Here is a 21,888-nt window from a genome sequence, read left to right as displayed (position 1 = left end):
TGCATACTCTTTGAGGTTTTGTGTCCTTGGTTGGAGAGGATTGCTAACCTTGCATTTATGAGGCGAAATGAAGCTAAATGGATCGCATCTAATGACCAAGCATCAAAGAGAAGACCGACACTAGAGGCCTAAGTAGATAAATAAAGTGAAATGGGCAATGATGAAAAGATCCTTGCATCCCCAACACGATCCTTGCGGATAGTTAAGGAGCCAAACAAGGGAACAACTCTGTCCAAGGATCCGAGTGGCCCGAGCATGATCCGATCATACCAAAGTGCCACGATCCGAGCGGCTTGATCCAAGGACGAGCGGATTGAAGAGCTATGATCCGAGCGTCTCCTCCCTAAGCCGAGCGGATCTTCTTACAGAACAACCCGTGCCTCAGCACAAGACGACCGGATCATGGTGGGACTAGCAAAGACGATCCGCGCATGTCCCTCGGGAGTTGCATTTCCTTATGTTTTCTTAGGGTCTTAATAGTCATTTAAGCCCTTAGTAACCCTAATCCTTGTATTTAATTTTAGTATAAATACCCCATTGTACTACCTAGATTATCATCAAGTTATAATCAACTCTTAATAGTAGCTTAATCAATTTTTAATCTTCTCTTAAATTAGTCTTTATTTAGTTGTAATACATTTCTCAATATTAATCACATCTTAATTTTTCCTTAATTTCTCTATTGTTCTTCCTTTTTTTTGGGTAATTAGAAGATTATTTGGGTTTATTTGGAGGATTGACAACCTTCCATCAATCATCTAGTACTTCTATTATTGTTTGCTTTATTATTTGGATCATCTCCATATATATAATTCCTTTTTACCCTTGTTTAATTATTGTTAATCACTTTACTTTATTCATCATGTTTTGCTATGTTTGTATGATTGACAACCTTATTAGCATGCTAAATATGATCATGAGTGGGTAGTTTCTCTAGCTAGGGTTAATGGGGAATTAGGTGAAACAAACATGGGGATTGATCTATGCTTAGTCTAATATGTTCTCATAATTAATTTGCTTACTTGTTGTGGTTTCAACCTATGCACATGTTATGTTTAATGAAATGCGAGCCTATGAATCCTTGCATTTTTTGACCATCCCTTATATTTTCAATGAGGCTTGTAAGATATAAACCAACTCAAGCCCCATTAGACCATGCATAGAGTTGAATAGAAAGAATTAAGTCGACTTGTAGGTGTTGTACAGTCTAGACGACTCGGCTTTGGGACCCAAATCTCCCTAGGGATTGTAAGACATACACTAACTCGATCCCATCACAACAATAAGTGCTTGTATCTAATTGAGAACATGTTTGTATAATCTACTCCCATGAATCCCCTATGAACCCATCACACCCTAGTGCCTTTAATCAATTGTTTACAAACCCCTTTTATTTGCTTTACTTTGTTTTCATTAATTTACATTCATCTTGTTGATTAGTTTAGACTACATCTCATCTCAACCCAATTTGTGACACCCTTGGACATAACTACTTGCAATTGAAAATCCTACATCAATACCCGTCTCTTGGGATCCGACCTTTACTTACCTCTTTGCTAAGAGTAGTTTCTGAAGTCATAAATATCGTTTTGGTTGGTAGCTTTTGATGACGAGTTTTAACCGAACCAAAAATGACGTCGTTGCCGGGGACGGTGTTCAATTGATTTGATTTTCATTAATTGTTTTTAGTTGTGTCTTTCTTTACCTTGGGGAAGTTAATCTCCTCAAGGTTGTTCTAATTGTTTTCGAGTTGTTTGATATTTTGCATGACTAGGCGAACACAAGGTAATTTATTACCTATTGATTTCGAGATTGAAAGGACCTTAACCAACAATAGAAGAGTTGCTAGAGGTGCTTCGAGGGTCGTGGGTATTGGTGAAATTGTGGACATTCAACCAAATAACATTGAGTGTACCAACCCTTTTGCAACAAAAGGAGAGGATAACCCAGTTTAAAACCCACCACAAAATCAACCCACAATGCCTAAATTTTCATCACATTCTGTACCAACCGAGGAGAACCTGCCAAACGGTACTCCTACACCACCATATTTAACCGGTAATTTCATTGCCAAATCCGCATTCATACAATTAGTTGAGAGAAGTCAATTTGGAGGGATGCCTAGTGAAGATCCTCACTTACATATGGAAACTTTTTGTGACTATTATGATGCAATTTCTTAAAACGGAGTTACTCAAGACCAAATCCGATGGGTATTGTTTCCTTTTTCATTAATCGGTGCCGCAAAGCAATGGTTGAAGAGCCTAGACAAGGCTACACTTGGTATTGATTCATGGAAGAAGTTAGCACTTGCCTTCTACAATAAATTCTACCCTCTGGAGAAGACCAATATGTTGAGAGCCCAAATCACCGAGTTCAAGCAAAGGGATGAGGAATCATTATATGAAGCATGGGAGAGATTTAAGGACACTTGTCGTTCTTGTCCACACCATGGACTTAGTGAGTGGTTCCTTGTGCAACAATTTTGGAACGGCCTATATGAAGACTCCCGCAATATTCTTAATATGGGATCCAATGGGATGTTTACCGAAGTTGATGACAATCAAACGTGGGCCAAAATTGAAGAGATGGTTGTTCATAATTCCCAATATAGTAGGCCTCGAAAGGCCACAAGAGGAGGAAAGCATGAGGTAGATTCCATCACTCAATTGGGTGCTCAACTAAGTGCTCATAATAATTGTTCATAATTCGAAGAGATGGCGGTTCATAATTCCCAATATACTTATTGTTGTTTAACACACAATAAACCTAAGATAATTAGGGGATAATATCACAACTAAAAAAAAATAAAGACATTACGTTAATGAGATGAAGGAGTAGGGTTTATTATTAATGACTCAAAGAGGAGAAGCCGGCCACGGTATGGCGATGACGGAGGGGACGGAAGAGGCAAGGGGATGGTGACACTGATGGCGACGGCGACGACGACGGCGACTGCAAAGACGACGGCGACAGAGAATAGTAGTGGTTCTAGGGAAACTCAGTGTTCGAGGGTTTTAAGTGAGCGAGGAGAAGGTTTGCATGTGTGTTGGTTGAAGAATTATTTAATTGAAACTAATAAACACGGGTTAAGCGAAACCGTATTCTGTATTTTGAAATATGACCACGGCTGACTATAAACCCATAATTGTTTTCATTATAATACATCGGTTGGTGCCTAACCGTTGTCATTTAACTTTCATTGTGTCAAGTTTTTCCCGCCAAAAAAAAGCGTCTTCCATATTTGGTAATCCGTATTAAGTTAGTACAAACTTCTTTCCTCAATTAGGCAACTGGGATAGCAAGTGGAGGAAAATGGAAATTCAAGACTAAATTATACACAACCCAATGTAATTACAATTAGGCTTACTATAGACGGGTATATCCGTCTATTGCTATAAATGGGTCAAATACAATGAAAGTGGTGACATTTTTTGCCCCCACCACCCCACTTGTTGTTTCTCCTATTAGGAAAGTGGTATTGTATTTAGCCCGTCTTTCATTATAGACGGATAGTGTCCGTCTATAATGAGAATTTATGATGTAATTAATGCATATATTAAAAACTTATTTCCTCAATTAGTTTCCGAAATACAACCCAATGAGCAATGAATAAACATACATCAATCAAATGACTCAAAATACACTACGTCATGAACAATATCTCTTCCCATTAATGATGGTGTAGGAGTCTATTTAAACTCTGGTCGTTTCCTCAAATCCGACATCACTTTCGATGACCTAAACCACCATTGACGCCAAGCTTTTATTGCTTCATTCACGGTAGATACATACCAATCGCATCTGGGTAATATATACCCCACCATCAAATCCTTAGAAGAACCAACTTCGAAAGCCGATGAATTCTCATCTGTACCTTCAAGAATTATATGTTTAGGGGGCAACTTAATGAAATGGATAGGACATTGTTCCTTTAACCTTTCTAGTAACGCATCCATTTTCTTCTCGCTTTCAATATAGCTCGGTTGACGACGCAATTCCCTTAATCTTTTATTTTCTACTTCTTCTGACAACTTACGATCCCTCTACACCCATGGACTCACAATATTTGTACCTTGGTTAACGACCATAATTTTGGAACAAAATTAAAAATATAGAATCACCCACCAATAATGCAGTGTTGATTCAAACCCACCATTAATGCAACGTTGATTCAATAAAAAATAACTGAACAGTCCATGCATTGGTCAAATCAAGAATAATGAGAAATATTAGTCACGGCTTAAAAAATACCGTATGGTCAAACAATTAATTATTTTTTAATATATTGAGTCGTATGGTCAAACAATTAACAAACGGTGCACGTTGAAGTTAGAACGTCACGATTGACAACGGTTGTAGGTGAACCGTTGTTAATGAACAAATTTACAACGGTTGTAGTTGTAGGTGAACCGTTGTTAATGAACCAATTGACAACGGTTGCAGGTGAACCATTGTTGATGAACCAATTGACAACGGTTGCAGGTGAACCGTTGTTGATGAGTATTATGTAGCAGCAATCTGGATCTTGATTACTGACTGATCTATGGAGTTCAAAAAATGGAAGCAAATCAAACAAGCATAAATCACCACTTTCAAAATGATCATTTCATTTAATTTTAAACCAAATACATTACATCATTTATCAGAAATCAAAAGATGTATAATAAGCCAGAACAACCCCGGTTAAGCGTAAAAAGCGCTTCTCAACCTGCCACCAATTACGCCACTCTGGTATACCGCTAACTTCCGGGTCATTGGCTTCATATTTTGCAATAACAGATTGAATATATGCAAGGACACGACTTGCATGTGGAGATAAGGTTGGAAGAGTACAACTCAATATATCTCTGGCTGCAGCCAAGTTGTGACTAATAGGCCGACGAGGGTATGAAGAGGATGATTATGATGAGGCTTGGTTGACAAGCCGGACTGCTTCACGCCTCTTAATCCAATAATTCTGTTAATGTTCAAGGGATGCTATGATTAATGGGTGTTGATCGGCGGGAAGCCCGGCGAGAACCTTCCCATCATTTGCACTCGTTTTTGTAAGTCATTCTTCGTTGTTGATAAAATTAGGGTTCATTGCCATATTGTTTCAAATTTGTGTAATGGGGATGAAATATTAAGATTTGATTAATGAATGTTAGTAAAGGATGCTTTAACATTTATAGTCACATTTATAATTTTTTTTCAAAACCGTTGGTAATTAATTTAATGTAAAAGTTGACTTATTAACAAATATTTTAAACCTACGTAACATGCAATAAATAATTAGATAATAAAATACACTACCACGTATATATTCAAGAAAAACACATACATAACAAGAAATTAATAGACGCGCGGTTTTAACAACATTAATTCGAATAATAATAATAATTAATCAACATAATCATCTTGTAATTCCCATGCGATTGAGATAAATATTGGGAATTCAATATGTGGATTATTAGGAGGAACTTGTTCCGCCTCCCATGAACGAGGCACAGTGTCAATATAGTGCCCATATGTTCTTAATAGATTAATGTCATAATCGATTATAATCCATAAATATTGCGCTTGTAACACATCATCCGTATAATAATTTTTCTTCCTAGCATCATGATCCTCGTATCTTGCCTGGAGTTTTCTCACTTGACAAAAAGATTCCAGCTTCTTCCCAAAACCTTCAAACTCGATCATTGCGTAACCAAGAAAACCATGTACTTTAGTCCAAGCTGGGCGGACCTTTTTAACGTTCGTATAACCACCTTGACGAAGCATATCTCTCATCCAAGTAAAACTTCTCGAAAAAGCCTTACCATTGTCAGCATATTTTATTGGAAGGTTGTGTATAATACAGGTACTAGGATGGACATAGTGGGTATTTGATTGTGATTCGGCGGGTGTAGAAGACGACGACGACATGGTGATCGAAGTGTAATATTTTTAATTAAATTATAGGCTATTATTAATTCGACTTTGAATTAGTTAATATGGTTAATTGATCACATTATAAGTGATATTTATAGAAAAATATGTATGATTGTGTGAATATAATAATGGATGGATAGTAATAATGGTCAAACAAAACAATGCATGCAACGGTTCATTATTTATCATACATGCATCGGTTGAATATTAAACATTGGAAAAAGTATATAACGGTTATTTTTAACCAGTAAATGATAAATGGCAACGGGTACAGAGGAACCGTTCTTTCATAATAGAAAATGATAACGGTTATAAGAAACTCGTAGCTATAACATAACAACGGGTACCAAAAACCGTTGCTGGTGTTAATTTAGTAACGGTTTTCGAAACGCCGTTTTCTTAAACTGGTAACGGTTATCTAACAACCGTTGATAAGGGTGATTCTAAAACGAGTTTTTGGAAACCGTTTAACGATTTTGATAACGGTTTGTTAAACAACCGTTGTCACATTATAATAAGAACGGTTTTCGACGGAAACCATTATTCTTACTAGCGTGGTCTAGGTTTCCGCCAATATTTTGAAAACGGTAATCTAAGTGTCGTTAGTAAATGCATTAAACCGTTGTGATACGCTCCTTATTGATGGTCAGATTTGGCGTAGTGTCCTAGACCTAGCGCGAAAGACAATCTAGGTCCTAGATAAGAAACATCTACTCCTCCTCGAAAGAGGTCCAAGACTAGAGAAGCGTCCTCTAGTGATAGGTTACATGGTCAAGACAAAGGCAAGGGCAAGATGTAGTCATCGACATTATTATCTGCTATTACTATTAATCCTGTCGTTTTTCAGTATGCTTTTCTTTTGAAAGGTTGTAATGGTTCGTAAGAATAAATAAAATGTCTTATTTTTTAAAATCCCCGGTTTTTGCATAAATAAAATTTCATTTTATTAAAAATGGGCGGTTGTACTCTTGTAAAGAGCTGTCACGTACCTGCTATTAACAGGATCAAACCGAGCTCATAGTTCCACAAAGCATAATACAATTTGAAACAAAAGCAGCACGGCATAGTGTCGTAGCTCCGATTCATCTAATCATTACAATTCGAAATTTCATTTCGTTACATTGAGAACGAGTTCTTATGGATGGTACTTCTTCAATTGATCCAAGTTTGTTGGGTTTGCGAAATCATTTCTATCCAAATCCATCTGGCGTGCTACTCCCCCGGACATTATCTTCTTTACCAAGTAGGGACCGGTCTAGTTTGGCTTGAACATACCTCTTGGGTCAACTAGAAGTAGAGCTCGAACTGATTTTAAGACTAAGTCTCCCTCTTTGCTTCCTCAGGATTTCATCTTCTTTTTTAACGCTCTCTGTATCCTTTTCCGTAGAGCTGAACATGGTGCAAAGCATTTAAGCACCGCTCATCGAGCACAATCAAAGAATTGTATCTAGCTTGTAACCAATCCGCTTCAGGAACCTGGATTTCCAACAAGATCCTTAAGGATGGTACTTCCAACTCAACAATATATACAGCTTCCATTCCATATGTCAAATAATACAAGGTTGGACCCGTTGCAGTTGGAATCGATGTTCTGAATCCCCATAACGCGAAGGCTATTTTCTCTAGCCATTCACCTGTAATTATCAGACATTTTCCATAGGATAGCAGTGATTGTCTTATTGGCGGCCTTTACCGCACCGTTTGTTTGTGGTCGATAAGGCGAGGACTTGTGATGCTCTATTTTATACTTTTCAAGTATTACGGCAGTTTCAGAGTTGAAATGAGTACCATGGTCACTGATGAACTCGTGTGGTGCCCCATATCTACAAATGATCCCATTCTAAATGAACTTTGCTACCTGCTTCGCATTTAGTACTTTATATGACCTCGCTTCTACTCACTTCGTGAAGTAATCAATGGCAACTAAGATGAAACAGTGCTCGCCAAAGTATATAATATCGAAAGTGCCACATGTTGCACATTTGCGAGAATCTAGCAATTGTGGCAATGCCTAACATACTTGCGACAATCTATCTCCATCGTGGTCCAGTAATACCCTAGCCTCATAATCTTACGGACTAGCATATGGGCATTCATGTGTGGACCACATTCACCGTAATGGACTTCTTCCATAAATCTTTTTGCCGTTGGCATGTCTATGCATCACAATAGAACATCTTGTGCAGTCTTTTTGTATAACTGCCTGTCATCAGTTCTAACGAATTGGGCTACGAGAATTCGAATGGCTCGTTTTCCACGAGTATTAGTGTCGGGTGGGTATTCTCCTGATTCTTTAAATTTCAAAATAGCTTGGTACTAAGGCTCGGTCTCGGTTTCCCCGTCATCACCGATGGTATTGGTATAAGCTGGTTCGGAACGTCGTTCCACGCACAAGGGTTAGAAGTTGGGGACAGAAAACCGAGTTTTGGAAAGTCCTTGTTGGACTCGGTTTTGGTAATCTTGGGGAAGGGGTTAGAGAAGTTATTTTTAAGGTTTGCTTAGTATTTAAGGCAGAGGGAGACGGGTAGTATGGACTGGTGGAGATAAGATATGGGTTTTGGCTGGGTTGGATTGGTTTAGAGGAGGTTTCGATGGGCTATAGCAAACACGGGTAAGGGGCTGCTTATGTCGGTTTTGGCTAAGGATTGGGCTGGGCTATATGGTATTCGAAAATGGGTGGATGGGATAGATGGCTAAGTGGGTTAGCTAACTTGAGATTCGTGCCAATTTGCAAAGAAACAGGCTCAAAAACCGAGCTAAAACGAGCTCCAAAACCGCATGACCAAATAAGTTATCAACTCGATTTAAACTCTCAAAATCAATTTTTTAAATCAAATAACACTTTGAAAATGACTTTTCAAATCAAATAAAATTTCGAAAATAATTTTTCAAATCAAATAATTATTTTATTTCCAATAAAAAAATTGACAATTAAAATCAAATTAAGTTATAAAATGAATTTGAAACACAAAGATTAATTTAAATATAATTTAAATTAAAACAACTCTTCATCGACGACGTCCATTCTACGTCGTAAAATAAATATCCCAAATAATGATAGTGTTGAACGGAGTACATATTGTCCTATCATCATCAGGTGTTTAACGGGTTTTCTATAAATGTCATCTCGACAGATTTGGATATCTACAAACAGGTTAGCTTTTGAGATGTTTTGGATGCCATAAGGAGAGCTTGGGACGCGAGTGCCTACTAAAGGAGTCTCGTTTATCACTTAGTTAATTCTCAGGCATTATTTTTTTTATCCGCTGTTATGTAAATTAATTTATTTAAACTGTTGGTGGAGTTGTAATAAAACCTTATTCAATTTATTCGGTAAAGCACTATTTATTTAAATTACATTGTATTTTTTGTCTTTTAAATTCACTACCTCAGGCAACTTAGATGGTAACACTTCTATTTACTTGGGAATGTCTTGCTAAAGGCTCCTGAATAAATGAGAGTGTTACAGAGTGGTATCAGAGCGAACGATCCCAAGGTCTTAAACAAATGAATCTAATGAACTTAAGATGCATCTAATAAAATTATTCTCGGGGTAGAAATTATTTTGGAGCCCTCTTATTAAGTTAGAGAGACATCCTTAATCGAGCCCTTTTAATTTTTAATCGGTCACCTCGGGAAAGTTTAAGAGAATAGGTAGTTAGCGTGGATGTTATATATTAAGGGTCTGGATGTGTGAATTTATGTGATAACTAACCGTGTTTGCAGGTTATGAAATAAGTGGTGAGAAATTTTGGGAAGGAAGGTGGAAGAGTTGGCGTCTGGACGGTTGTGATGAGCATTGTGTGGGAATTGATACGAATTTGAACTTGATTGTGGCATAAATTGAATTACGCATATTTATTTTTATTCTTGACAAAATTTTATTGTTAAAAGGCATGACTCATATGATTAATGTTAATTATTTGTTGATCGAATGTGAATATTATGTGAATTATATGAGTAGAAAAGCATGTCTAGTGATATGAGGAATATGCTACCCTGAACCAATGTATGATCTTAATGCTATAAGAATGTTATAAAATTAGATGTAATTGCAAAGGATTAGTAACATGATAAAGATGAGAAACTGATATAGTGACCCATAAAGAGCGTAATATGGGGCGTGCTAAAAAAAATGTGAGAAAATACAGTAGAATTGTGGCAAAATAATTGCACCTTATGTTTTATTTGACTCGGAATCTACGCATTCCTTTATTCTAGTGAGCGTACTCGTACCATAAAATTAAATGACTTTGATATGATATAAGATGAAGTAGAAATACCTTCGGGGGAGTTAGTGAGTTGTGGCAAAATATATCGGGCTATAAATATTTTGATTGGGGAGGTCCTTTTTCCTGTGGATATAATTTATTTTTTTGGGAGGTTTTGAGATCATCTTAGGGATGAATTGATTGGGTAAGAATAGTGCCTTTATTTATTGCTATCAAAAGAAAGGGTTTTTGAGGGGACCTATGGGAGCAAAGGTGTTTTATAAAGGATTTGTGGTAAAACCTAAGGTGAGGCTTATAGCAACAATTACCCTAAAATCTTGTTTGAGGAGGGGAGACAAGTTGATCCTATGTCACGAGAGAGATACACGTAGAAAGGAAAAGGCGCAGAGGAGATTGATGGGGTGCGTGATTCCCCATTAAATAAATGGTGAGCTAGGAGAGGTTATAAGGTTTGAGGGATATCTTTAATAATTTGTATGGATTTTGGAAGGGAGATATATAGTCTTATGTGATTGTGAAACATATATGTACAAGGGAAGCAAGATTGAGGAGCGGTGTGAGAAAGAGCAATTCATGTGTTGCGGTGGGTGTAATTGGCGCGACATTTAATGATGTATTAGTATAGTACTTGGTCAGTTAGTGAGGTGAATACGGTGATTGTAAGGGTGATGAATTTAAAGGAGTTAAATGTATGTGAGAGGGATACATTATAAGAGGGTATGATAACTAAAATTGAAATGTCGATGGTTGTTTGAATTTAAAGGTGGTAAATGAGGACTGGATAATATATGAATTTAAATAAGGGTTATTTAATAAGAATACTCTGAACTATTACGGTCATTCTCAAAATACTCTATACTTTGAATTAAGTAGGAATCCTACCCACTAATGCACCTCCTCCCATCTAACATAATTGCTCTCTTTTTTACCTAATGCAGCATGTAATGTATTAGGCAGGGCCTACCTTTTTTATTTTCTATTAAGATCTTCATCTTCTTCCCTTTATATTGTCAATGAATACCCAAATTTTTCTCATATACACTGCTTTAATTTCCGTCAAAATTCTTCCGTAATAATACAAATTCAATTTAATTAGTAAAAGATGTAAGATTAAAATTAAGAAGAGGGGAAAGCATTCATGATCAATTAATAAAGAAGACAAACCATTGCTGCAAAATCTTTTGACAAAACTAACAAGATTGCTTATTATAATCAGAGGGCAATGATTTCAAAGATTCAAAAGCTAAAAAATCGCTTTTTAGCTTTCAATCAGAGAAACTCAGATTAGTAAATAAGTAAGTAATTAGCATCGATTAATTACACTAAGTCCTAGGATGTGGGAAGAATTGCATAACAGGCAAAAAAGTTTGATCTTTGTTTTGATATTTCTTGTTTTCCAATTCTCTGATATTAATTTAAACTACTTAATTAAAACGCAAACATCCAAAGCCGATGAAGGTATTGAAACTGATAATAAGGATGATGACATGGAGACCCAATCTCATTCTTGGGAGAAGGATGAAGATGATGTGAAGAATCAGGAGAGTGATATAAATACTGTATTAGAAAAACACAAAGATGAATCTAAAAAAAAAAAGACAGCCTCAAAGAGTTCGTACAAGGCAAATTTTGGAAGTGGATGGAGATGGCAAAAAGATCTACAAGTACTAAGAAGAGCCCCCTCGGAAGTTTGCAAAAATCAACAATAGCGTAATAGGGAAAGTATAAGAAAAGGTAAAGGGAAAATAAAAGAGAAGGTAAAACGGAAGTATGGTATAAAAAGGGTTTCAAACAAGGGCAACCGGTAGAACAGGTAGCCCTTCCACCTGTTCTATTATGTGGGAAATGGTGTATTAGTTGGTAGTATTCCTAATTAATTGAAAATATAGAGTATTTTGAGAATGACTCTAATAGTTCAGAGTATTCTCATTAAACAACCCTTTAAATATAGTGTTAGATAAGGGAGAGAATAATTAGAGCATGTTTCGGGAAAAAAAAACTATCATTATGAATTCTTGGGATTTAGTTAAATAGCAAAGAGAAAATAGCTGAGCCTAGAGGATTAAATAGTAAGAGTAATGAATTGAGTTGTTAAGTAGTTTTAGTATGTGTATGGTGAATAAGGATTCATGCGAACTTAGGGATTGTTGACAATGAGTATGGTTTATGCATAAGGTATGTTGGGATTGATAAGATAAAAAATGTTATTATTTGAAAAATTAATATTTATTGCATAAGAAAGTGTTATGGATATGTGAAATTAAGAAAGAAGGAATGTGGACGGAGCGTAGTACGAAAGATGGTAATAAGATCATGTAGTAGTACTATATGGAACTACAAGACTAGTATGTGCGTAGAAAGTTATTTAGGATTTTCAAGATGGAGTTAGAGAGAAATTTGGAAATCAAAGGATTCAACATGGGGTGATTAAATACGTGACGTTGGAACGATTCTAGTTAATGGTGGTATTTGAATAGATGATGAAGTCGATAACCTTTGGGAGGAAAGTTTGTATACGCTGTTTGTGGATTGTAAGAGAGGTAATGAAATTTGAAATGCTCGGAAGTGGTTAGAATGTTGTTCAGGATTTACTTATGGCATTCTACCATATTTTGAGATAGTGTGGGACTTTAATAATGAGTTAAATGGTGATTTGTGTGAGGAATTATATGGCTTTCGATGGATGTATTTGTAGATACCCAGTATCTGCAACTTCAAAAAAAACACCCGATGATGATCAGACTACAACGTGTTTTTGATATGCATGCGAGGATTGGCTATATATGAGAAGGTCTAATGCGTTACTCGGATATGAAAAATAATTTCAAAATTGGTGTTCAAACTTCGTTTGCATTAAAACAACACTACTTAGAGTTTAAACCGACTACGGGCCCACAACCGACTCCGAAACCCGTAACCCAAGTCAACTCGAGTCTCGAACATTAAAAATAATGCCATAAATGGTTTTATCACGTCAATCCACTCCGGGACCAAAACCGACTCAAAATTAAATCCTGACTCAAGCACACAAAATACCTACCCCAAATAACACCCAAAAGAAAGCTTACATGGCTAAGCAAACACAAATCACAACCAACAAAACATTGGTTAGGACAAAGAGGAAAATCCAAATTTGTGAAAAGGACAGGACGCTCCTTTCCCCCACTACCAAGCTCGCGTTCGTTCTGGGCTCCTGCTTAGCCACCAAGCAAACTCAACCGACTTAACACCCTACATTTCTCTATAAATACCATCTCATGTGCACCTCTTTAGGGCACGCGAGAGTCCGCCCCTCACATCTCCCTTAAAATTCAAGACCTCGGCTTCCTAAGTGAAAAATCGACACGTGTTTCGGACGTTCCGATCCGAAACACAAGCGTTACACATTTTGTTTGGTACCGTCGCCGTTGCATTTGTCCGACCAATTTGACCAACTCAACATACATTTTCAACAACATAATATCAACATCTTTTCAAAACAAAATCCTTTTTTAAGGCTTTCTTTAAACTTATTTTGATACCGAGTAGTCGCATAACGAGAAAACTTTCTCAATAGTCGTCTACCTCCCCAACATGATAACATGTAAGTTTGAGGGTGTAAATATCCCACTTATTTCATGTACTTATTGTTTTTATGCTATTATAAATAAGAACAATTCATAACACGATCCAAAAATAGGAGAAATGAGCCAAAACCGCATTTTGGTCTAAGACAGAGGCTACTTGTGTAGCAGGAGAGCTCGTGCCCCTATGCCCTCTCAGGCCTTAATCCAGTCGTGTTTGCGCTCATTCATCTCTTCATCTTTTCTTTTTATTCCTTTTTCCTTCTTTTTTCTGTTCTTTTCTTTTAAGCCTTTTATCATTTTATTTTATTTTATTTTCTTACAACTAATTTTTAACCACTTTCGAAAATTACCTTTGGTTAAATTATACTATGACGGATTTATCCCGTGTTTAGTTGATATTTGCCAGTTAATTACAAATTCATGGATATTTCAACACCCGTTTCTTTTATTCATCACTTTTTCTTCATTTATTCACACTTGCAAGCATTTAAGTCATATTCATAATCATCCTTGGTTCTTTATACCATGTCGGTTTAATTCGAGTACGATGACAAAACTTGACTAATTGCAAAGTAATGAAATTAATATAATTAGTTCATATCAAACATTTTTATTCCACTTTTATTTCATCTTATTTTCACATTCATCTTGAGCATATCCCATGTCATCCTTGGCTAACATATATGCCATGTCGATTTAATTCGAGTACGGTGATAAAGCAGTTAAGCACACACTTGTACACTTTTATTTGTAAACTATTCATGTCAAGCTTGAAAATCCGAACCCGAGGATGAATATTACCGAAGTAATGGCAAATATTCCAAGTCAAGCAAACCACATTCAAAACGTAAGCACAAATGCGGTCCTAAGGCCCTTTTTCAATAAAAACATTTTTAACAACCTTTTAAACAAACAGGGGAGGCTCCTAAGGCCGCCTGATGGCTCCTACCAAGGCACCTTCTGTCCCTCACATTTCAAACCTGGGCAGAGCCCTTTACATTGTCCATAGGCTCACGCCCCAAGGGGCTGCCTGGCACTGTTCTGGTTCGTTGATTTCAGCACTTGCTGATGTAGAGTGTCGTTGGGGCTCTCAATCAAACACATTTATATTCTCAACAAACAACTAGTTAGTGGTTAAGTCGAGGTCGATCCACGGGACGATGTGCTTTGGGTTCTAAGTCTATCTATCTTAATTTATGCTAGTGTCACAATTGATTTGGGTTGTAGTTGCGTTCTAGACTAATGCAAGCAATAAAGTAAAACGAGCAATGAATTAAGAGATGTAAACAATTGATAACAAGTAATAAAGGATACTAGGATGTCATGGGTTCATAGAGGATTCATGGGAGTTTGATCATACAAACATGTTCTCAATTATATAGCAAGCACCTATTATTGTGATGGGATCGAGTTGGTGTATAAGCTTACAATCCCTAAGAAGGTTTGGGTCCCGGAGCCAAATGGATTAGATTGTACAACACCTACAAGTCGACTTAGTCCTTCCTATTCAGCTATATGCATGGTCTAATGAGGCTCGAGTTGGTGTATAAGGTTACAAGCCCCTTTGAAAAGGTAGGTGATGGGTAAAAATGCAAGGATTCATAGGCTCGCATTTCATCAAACATAACATGTGCATAAGTTGAAGTCACAACAAGAAAGCAAATTAATTATGGAAACATATTAGATTAAGCATAGATTAGTCCCTATGTTTGTTTCCCCTAATTCCCCACTAATCCTAGTCAAAGAGCTACTCACTCATTATCTTGGGAAACATGTCATTAATGTTGTCAATCATCACAACAAGTATAAACATGATAAGAGAATGAGGAAATAAACAATAAAGAGTAAAGAGTAAAGAAATTATACCAAACTTAGGAATGATCCAAATATAAAGCAAAGAATAATAGAAGAGAACTTGATTGATTGATGAACAGTTGTCAGTTCTCCAATAATAACCCAATAATCTTCAATTACCCAATAATAAACTTGAATAATAATTAAGGAAAGATTAATGTGGAATGGTTGAGATTCATCTATTCTAATCTACTCCTAATCTAATCTAAGGAAGGTTTGCCTCCACTAAGAGGGCTCTCTTTTGATTATTACAAATTGATTATATATAGTGGTATATCATTAGGTTAATCAAGGGTGGATTAGTAAATAACAATGCTAAGTTTTAAATAGGGAATTGCAAGTCTTGAGGGAGATGGGCATATCACGTAGCTACTCCCACCACGATCCGCTCGGATCAGCTTGAAGCACGGTTGGTTCTGCCAAGGGATCCGCCCGTCTTGCAGGGAAGATGCTCGGATCAAAAGTCCCGGATCCGCTCGGACTGGGCATCGGGGCGCTCGGATCTGACCCAGGCAATCGGCCCGTCTTGCAGGGAAGACGCTCGGATCTTCATACAGTTTTTCACCTCTTGCTTTAGAAACCTATGATCTACGTATACTCTTTATTCTTGCTTCATTGGTAATTGTTCTTGCCTTCTCTTCATACTAGTCCATCTAAGATCGTCAACAAGCTTTTAAATATGCACGGGAGACGGGGATTCCGCGTCATTATCTCCTTTCTTATAAGACATACGAAATGCACTAGGAAAGCAAGGTAGAAAGGATTTGACGGATAAAATGGCCATGAAATGCTATAATAGTATGGAAAATGGGTTAAATTAGGGGACTAATTGTACGCAATTAAGAGTCACATCAAACATCCCCAAACCTAACCTTTACTCCTCCCGAGTAAAGAGGTGACTTGAACTAGACCTTTTTTTAAACTATCCTAATAATATAACCAATGTGAGACAATTAGCGGGTCTAACTCCGCCCCTTTAACTCACAACAAGACATCCATGAGGTAAGATGCCTTCTTGCAAGGCAAGGTGGGGCTTGCCAAGATGGCGATACATCCAAGCATTAAGCACACAAAACAAGTAATGGATGCATCTACAAAAGAATAGCCACTTTCCTCATCTAAGTGGTGGAAATCATCTAAAGGGGAAGCAATTTAAGGGTACACACTCCATCATAGATATTGTTTCTCCAAGCTACTAAGTCTAAAAGGATACCAACAAATCACCTCCAAGTTGTGTCAAATTAGGGTACCTTTGTCCTCAATCGCTAAATGCTTTTGTCAAGAGTAGGTTCCCTATGGTGTTTAGAAACACTGTAGGATCGCGGAATTCCCCCTCTTGCCTAGACAAAAAGAAGGGTCGTCCCTTCTCCACTACGCAACAAAGATGAGATTAATGAATAAAAGGGATCAATATGCTTTGAGTCTTACATGGGTAGTTTTGCTTTTTGATTTATTTTTCCCCCCAATTTCTTGTGGTATTTGACTTTTGAGAACATTTCTTTTGCCACTTTTGATGTTTTGGCAATTCTGATACTTGGCAATTTCTTTTGCATTTTTGAACATTTTCAAGGTAACCCCATTTTGTAGCAAGGGTACTTTTATTAAAGCATAGGAGTCTATTTTTCCTCATCTTTTCATTGATGCATTTTTGTGCAAACTTTTTGATTCTCTTTTTCGTACTTGAACTCAATTTGGAGATTTTTGTGCCCATTCCCTTTTTGTTGATAAAATATGATGATAGAAGTGGAAGAACGGTTGCATGGCTTTAAAGGTCACCTTGGAAGAAACGGTAGCCAAGGAGTTATCACACCACAAGGTAATCTTGACTAGGCCTTAGTCCATGAGTCAAAAGATACTAGTATGAAACATCCTAGGGTGTCTTGAGGGTATTCTAGCAAACAAAGTCTCAAGGAGAAAAATTATATACAAGGGCCTTATATACACTTGTCAAGCTTCCCAAATAGGCATTTTCACAAAATTTTCTAACCATGCAACTACATGCCATGATGCAACTAACATATATACAACTTTAATGCATATGCTTCTATCAACTATTATACCACATAAACTAAATGCAAACTCCTAGCATCACATTGGTTAATACCACATTAATCAAAAGATAGCCACATTGTCATTAACATATTAAAAGGAGGAAGGAGATTTGGAAAGGTTATACCATGCGGTCTTCTATTTCCTTCATGCCTCGAATGTGGCGTAGTCGATCCAATGTGATAAGAGTGACAAACAAACACAAATATATACAATATATATAATTCTACACTACAAAGGAAAGAACAGGTTTTTGGTTTTTGAAAATTTTTAAATTTTTATGGATTTTGTTTTTATGAAATTAACGAACATATTTTTGAGTTTTTTCGAAATTTTTTAATTTTTATGTATTTTTGGAGTATAAATTCCCACCGCCCACTTTATTTTGGACATTGTCCTCAATGTACATGTAGGAGTAGGAATGAAAAAGAAATACATGTTTTTGGATTTTTGATTTTATGGAAATTGAAGTACAAATGCAATGATATGATATGAATGCATGCTCTAGCTAAATGCAATTCTATATGACATATATAACAAATGAATGCAATCTAAACTATACTATATGATGCATGTTCTTCACCTATGATCAAACCTCCCCAAACCGATTTAAGCATTATTTCTAGTGTAGAAATGAATAGGTTTGGTCATTTGTGAATGCAACTATATGAAATATATCACAATGCAAACTAATCTATTTATGTTACAATGCAACTATATTATATGAACTAACTAATGCAATATGGAATATAATACAAATGCAACTAAATACAAGATAATTGAAAATGCAATACAACTATACATGAGAAAGGAAAAGAAAGAGTATCATAGAATTGGAGGTGGTGTGGTAGACACCTCTTGCCCTTTCACTCGTCATCATCATCATTATTGCGGTATCCACGCCCGCTAGAACCTCATTGGTCATACCCTCCTCCTTGACCAAAGAATCCTCCACCTTGGCCAAAGAATCCTCCACTTTGGCCACCAAAGTTTCCTTCTTGGTTCCCTTGATTAGGGAATAAAAGGTGCGGTTGAGCCCAAGATGGGTGAGGGCCTCTAGGGTCGATGTACCCTTGTTGAGCCATGTTGTAGTAGGAGGGATATTGAGCCAAGTAGTTGTCAACCCTCCCATCGTAAACTCCAAGATCGACACGTTGCATGAGCTTCATTAAATCATTCATGTTTGGAGCTCTTGGATCTTGGGGAGTGAATTGTACATGTGGTGTGGGGTAGGGCGGAATGGGCACATAGGATGGTGGTGCATTACCCCGTTCCGGCAACTCACGATGTTGACAAGGTGCTTCTTCTCTTTGTGGTGGGTTGGGGTGAATCTCAATGGGGAGGAGGTAGCTCGGTGTAGGTGAGTACCGACTCAACCGTGGCTCGTTAGGTGGTACGTTCCACCCCATGAGGACAATTGAAGAGCATCCCTTTATGAACCACACCACACTTCCGGCTTGATTGTAAGTGCACAACTGGTGGTGGTTGAAGATAGCATCTTCTTCAATCAAAGTGCTCCCTTGGAGATTTTCAAAGGCCCCATGAAGGTTAAACCCGGGGCAAAGATCATTTGCCAACATTGTGATTAGGCCTCCCATCACAAAGGTCTTAATGTTAGAATTCCCTTGAGCATAATCAAAGAGCCTTGTAAGCATCTCAAGGGGCGTGTTGAAATTGTGAGCCCTCGTCCCTTGAACATTCAAGTAGGATTCTAAGAAGGTCAAGTCAAGAAGGGTGCACCGATCTTGTTCTAGCCTCCCATTGACGGTTCCGGCTATAAAGCGCTCGGTGATCCGAATCACCGGATGTTGGATTGCAAAGGTGTAGCATTCTTTGAAGGAATGGAGTTCCCTCCCGGAGATGGCTCTCCAAATGTGGTTAACGGTGAAGTCGGAGGGCTTATCGGTGTTTTCCCTCGGCACGTCAAGACCAAAAATATTTGCAAAATGTATCCAAGGTTAACCTATGGTCTTGATTACAAAGTCGGAACTCCAAACAAACATTTCTCCGTGTATTAGTAACAATGCGGAGACTACATAAAAACTCGAGGGTAAGACTCAAATAGGTATCCTCATGAGCATAGAATAGCTTCCCAAGACCCATAACATCGAAGAACATTTCGGTTTGATACCTTATACCAAGAACTTCTAAAACAGCGGTATCAATAAATTGAGTGGGCTCGTAATGCTTACCTACCAAATGTTCAAACTTTTGGCAGTGTTCATCGCTAGTGAAGATTACCTCGGGAAAGTGTTCGAGTTGTGTAACACCTTGTATCACCACATTGTGATGGCCCCTTGCCTCCCTTGGGGTGGATGAAGAAGTACCCTTACGCTTTTTAGGTGCGGCATCGGCGGATTTCTTGCCCTTGCCTCTTAGGTTCATCATTTTTGGTTGAAAAGTTAGGGTTTTGGGTTGGTTTTTGTGATGGGGATTGTTGAGAGATGATGATGTGAGATTTTTAGAAGATAAGATAAGGAAAAAGAGGGATAGTGGGGGTGTTTATAATAAGGAAACGGGTGGGAGACAGGCGGACCAGGGCCGGGTTCGGGCGGATAAATCGAGGATCCAGCCAAAAGCCGTGCCAATCCGAGCGTCCCGACTGTGATCCGGGCGTCTTAAAGCTTCAGCACGAGCGTCTTATGGTGGAGACGCACGGATTCTTAGTTAGTGAGCCGTGTAAAATTACATCCAGTTGGGGACGAGCGGATTCTGGAGGAGACGAGCGTGTCTGCTGGGACGAGTGGATTGTTGATAATCCGAGCGGATTCTCATCCAGTGCAAAACGTTTCTTTGGACGTTTCCCAGGACGAGCGTCTCAAGGCCGGTCCGAGCGTCTTATGGTGGAGACGCACGTCTTCATGACAATCCCGGCATATTCTTAGACACTGCTGATTTGTGCTCGTAGCATAGCTCAAGACAAGCGTCTTGCTGCCAGGACGGGCGTCTTCTGCTGCTCTTCGTTAATCCCTTATTTCTTTCATTCGAATTCTTTCCCTTGCACCCTTTTGCGATTCCTTCTTATCATTTTCTGAAAATATGCTCAATAAATGGGTAAGCAATCCTCTCTTACTTCTCTCATGCAAGAAAATGCAAGAAAAATAAAGGTATACACAATATCATACAATGCAAAGGTTATGGGAATGAATATATTACAAATGGTGGTTTGAGATAGGACTCCACCAAACTAGCTTAAATTGTCAAGATTCTTTGTCCATAGAGCTCAAGGCTCTTAGAAGAAGATCAAAGGCTTGTGAGGAAACCCCAAATAAGCATAAGTATGGGTTGCTCCAATTCAAAATGAAGCTTGGCCAAGGAAGCTTGTCATTCATTCTTTCTTTCACTTTGTCCTTGGGACTCGAATATTTGCAATGCTTCAAACTAACATGCCCATGATTCTTGTCAACACAAGGTATGAAGTATGGCTCATTTTCATCCGGAGACTTCCACTTACCACCTTCTTCTTCAATTTCGGCAATGATGATAGCGCTTGAATTTGTCAATCCTTCCAAAGTAGAAGGAGAATTCTCATAACATTGATGACCCGATTCTTTAGGAGTTGAAATTGTGGGTGACAAATTTCCACAAGTAAGTTCATTTGCAAGTTTGTTCTTGAGCTTTTCCACCAAGTATCCTTTATATGATGATTTGACTTTTTTGAGAAGGTCCACCATATCATCTCCAACAATCATAGGTTCCATGGTGGGTGTGAAATGATCTTTATAGGCAATAGGGAAGAGGCATTCACTTTCTTCATGATATGATATCTCAAATTTCTCAAAGATCGGCTCCTCAAGTAAGGTGATTTCACAAGTCCATTCTTCTTCCCTATTCCAAAGGTTCTTGTAAGACACATATTCTTTATAAGCTTCTTTCACAATCTTGTCATCATGGCTATCTTCATAAGAATCATAAATGGGGGCTTCATCTTTCTTCAATAACTCTTTCTCCAATACCTTAATGTCTACATCAAAGGACACACTTTCATACTCACAAAGGCTAAGAGTAATTGGCGTACTTAACCTCATATCTTCTTCATCAAACACAACACTTTCATACTCACAAGAGCTCAAAGATATTGGATCTTCCCACTTCTCATCTTCCATATCAAAGGTTACTCTTTCAAATTCACATTCATGATCAATGTCTAAAGGATGGTGAGGGGTAGCTATTTTCTTCAATTGGGCAATTTGAATTTCCAACTCCTTACCTTGGGTAACAATGCCTTGAAGAACATTGTCCCTACTTTGGCTATCCTCTATCATTTGTTT

At 37.7% G+C, this 21,888-nt stretch overlaps 1 non-coding gene across 1 annotated transcript; it reads right to left on the bottom strand.

The window, feature by feature from the left end:
* Nucleotides 1-2,351: 2,351 nt before the first annotated feature.
* LOC141650195 (small nucleolar RNA R71) lies at nt 2,352-2,458 on the bottom strand. The gene has a single exon (XR_012546244.1). It is a non-coding gene; the product is annotated as a small nucleolar RNA R71 (small nucleolar RNA).
* Nucleotides 2,459-21,888: the final 19,430 nt, after the last annotated feature.

This window comes from Silene latifolia, chromosome 3, assembly GCF_048544455.1.
Source record: "Silene latifolia isolate original U9 population chromosome 3, ASM4854445v1, whole genome shotgun sequence".
Classification (NCBI taxonomy): domain Eukaryota; kingdom Viridiplantae; phylum Streptophyta; class Magnoliopsida; order Caryophyllales; family Caryophyllaceae; genus Silene; species Silene latifolia.
The sequence above is the reverse complement of the archived record's forward strand: the minus strand, read 5'-3'. Positions and strand labels throughout refer to the sequence as shown.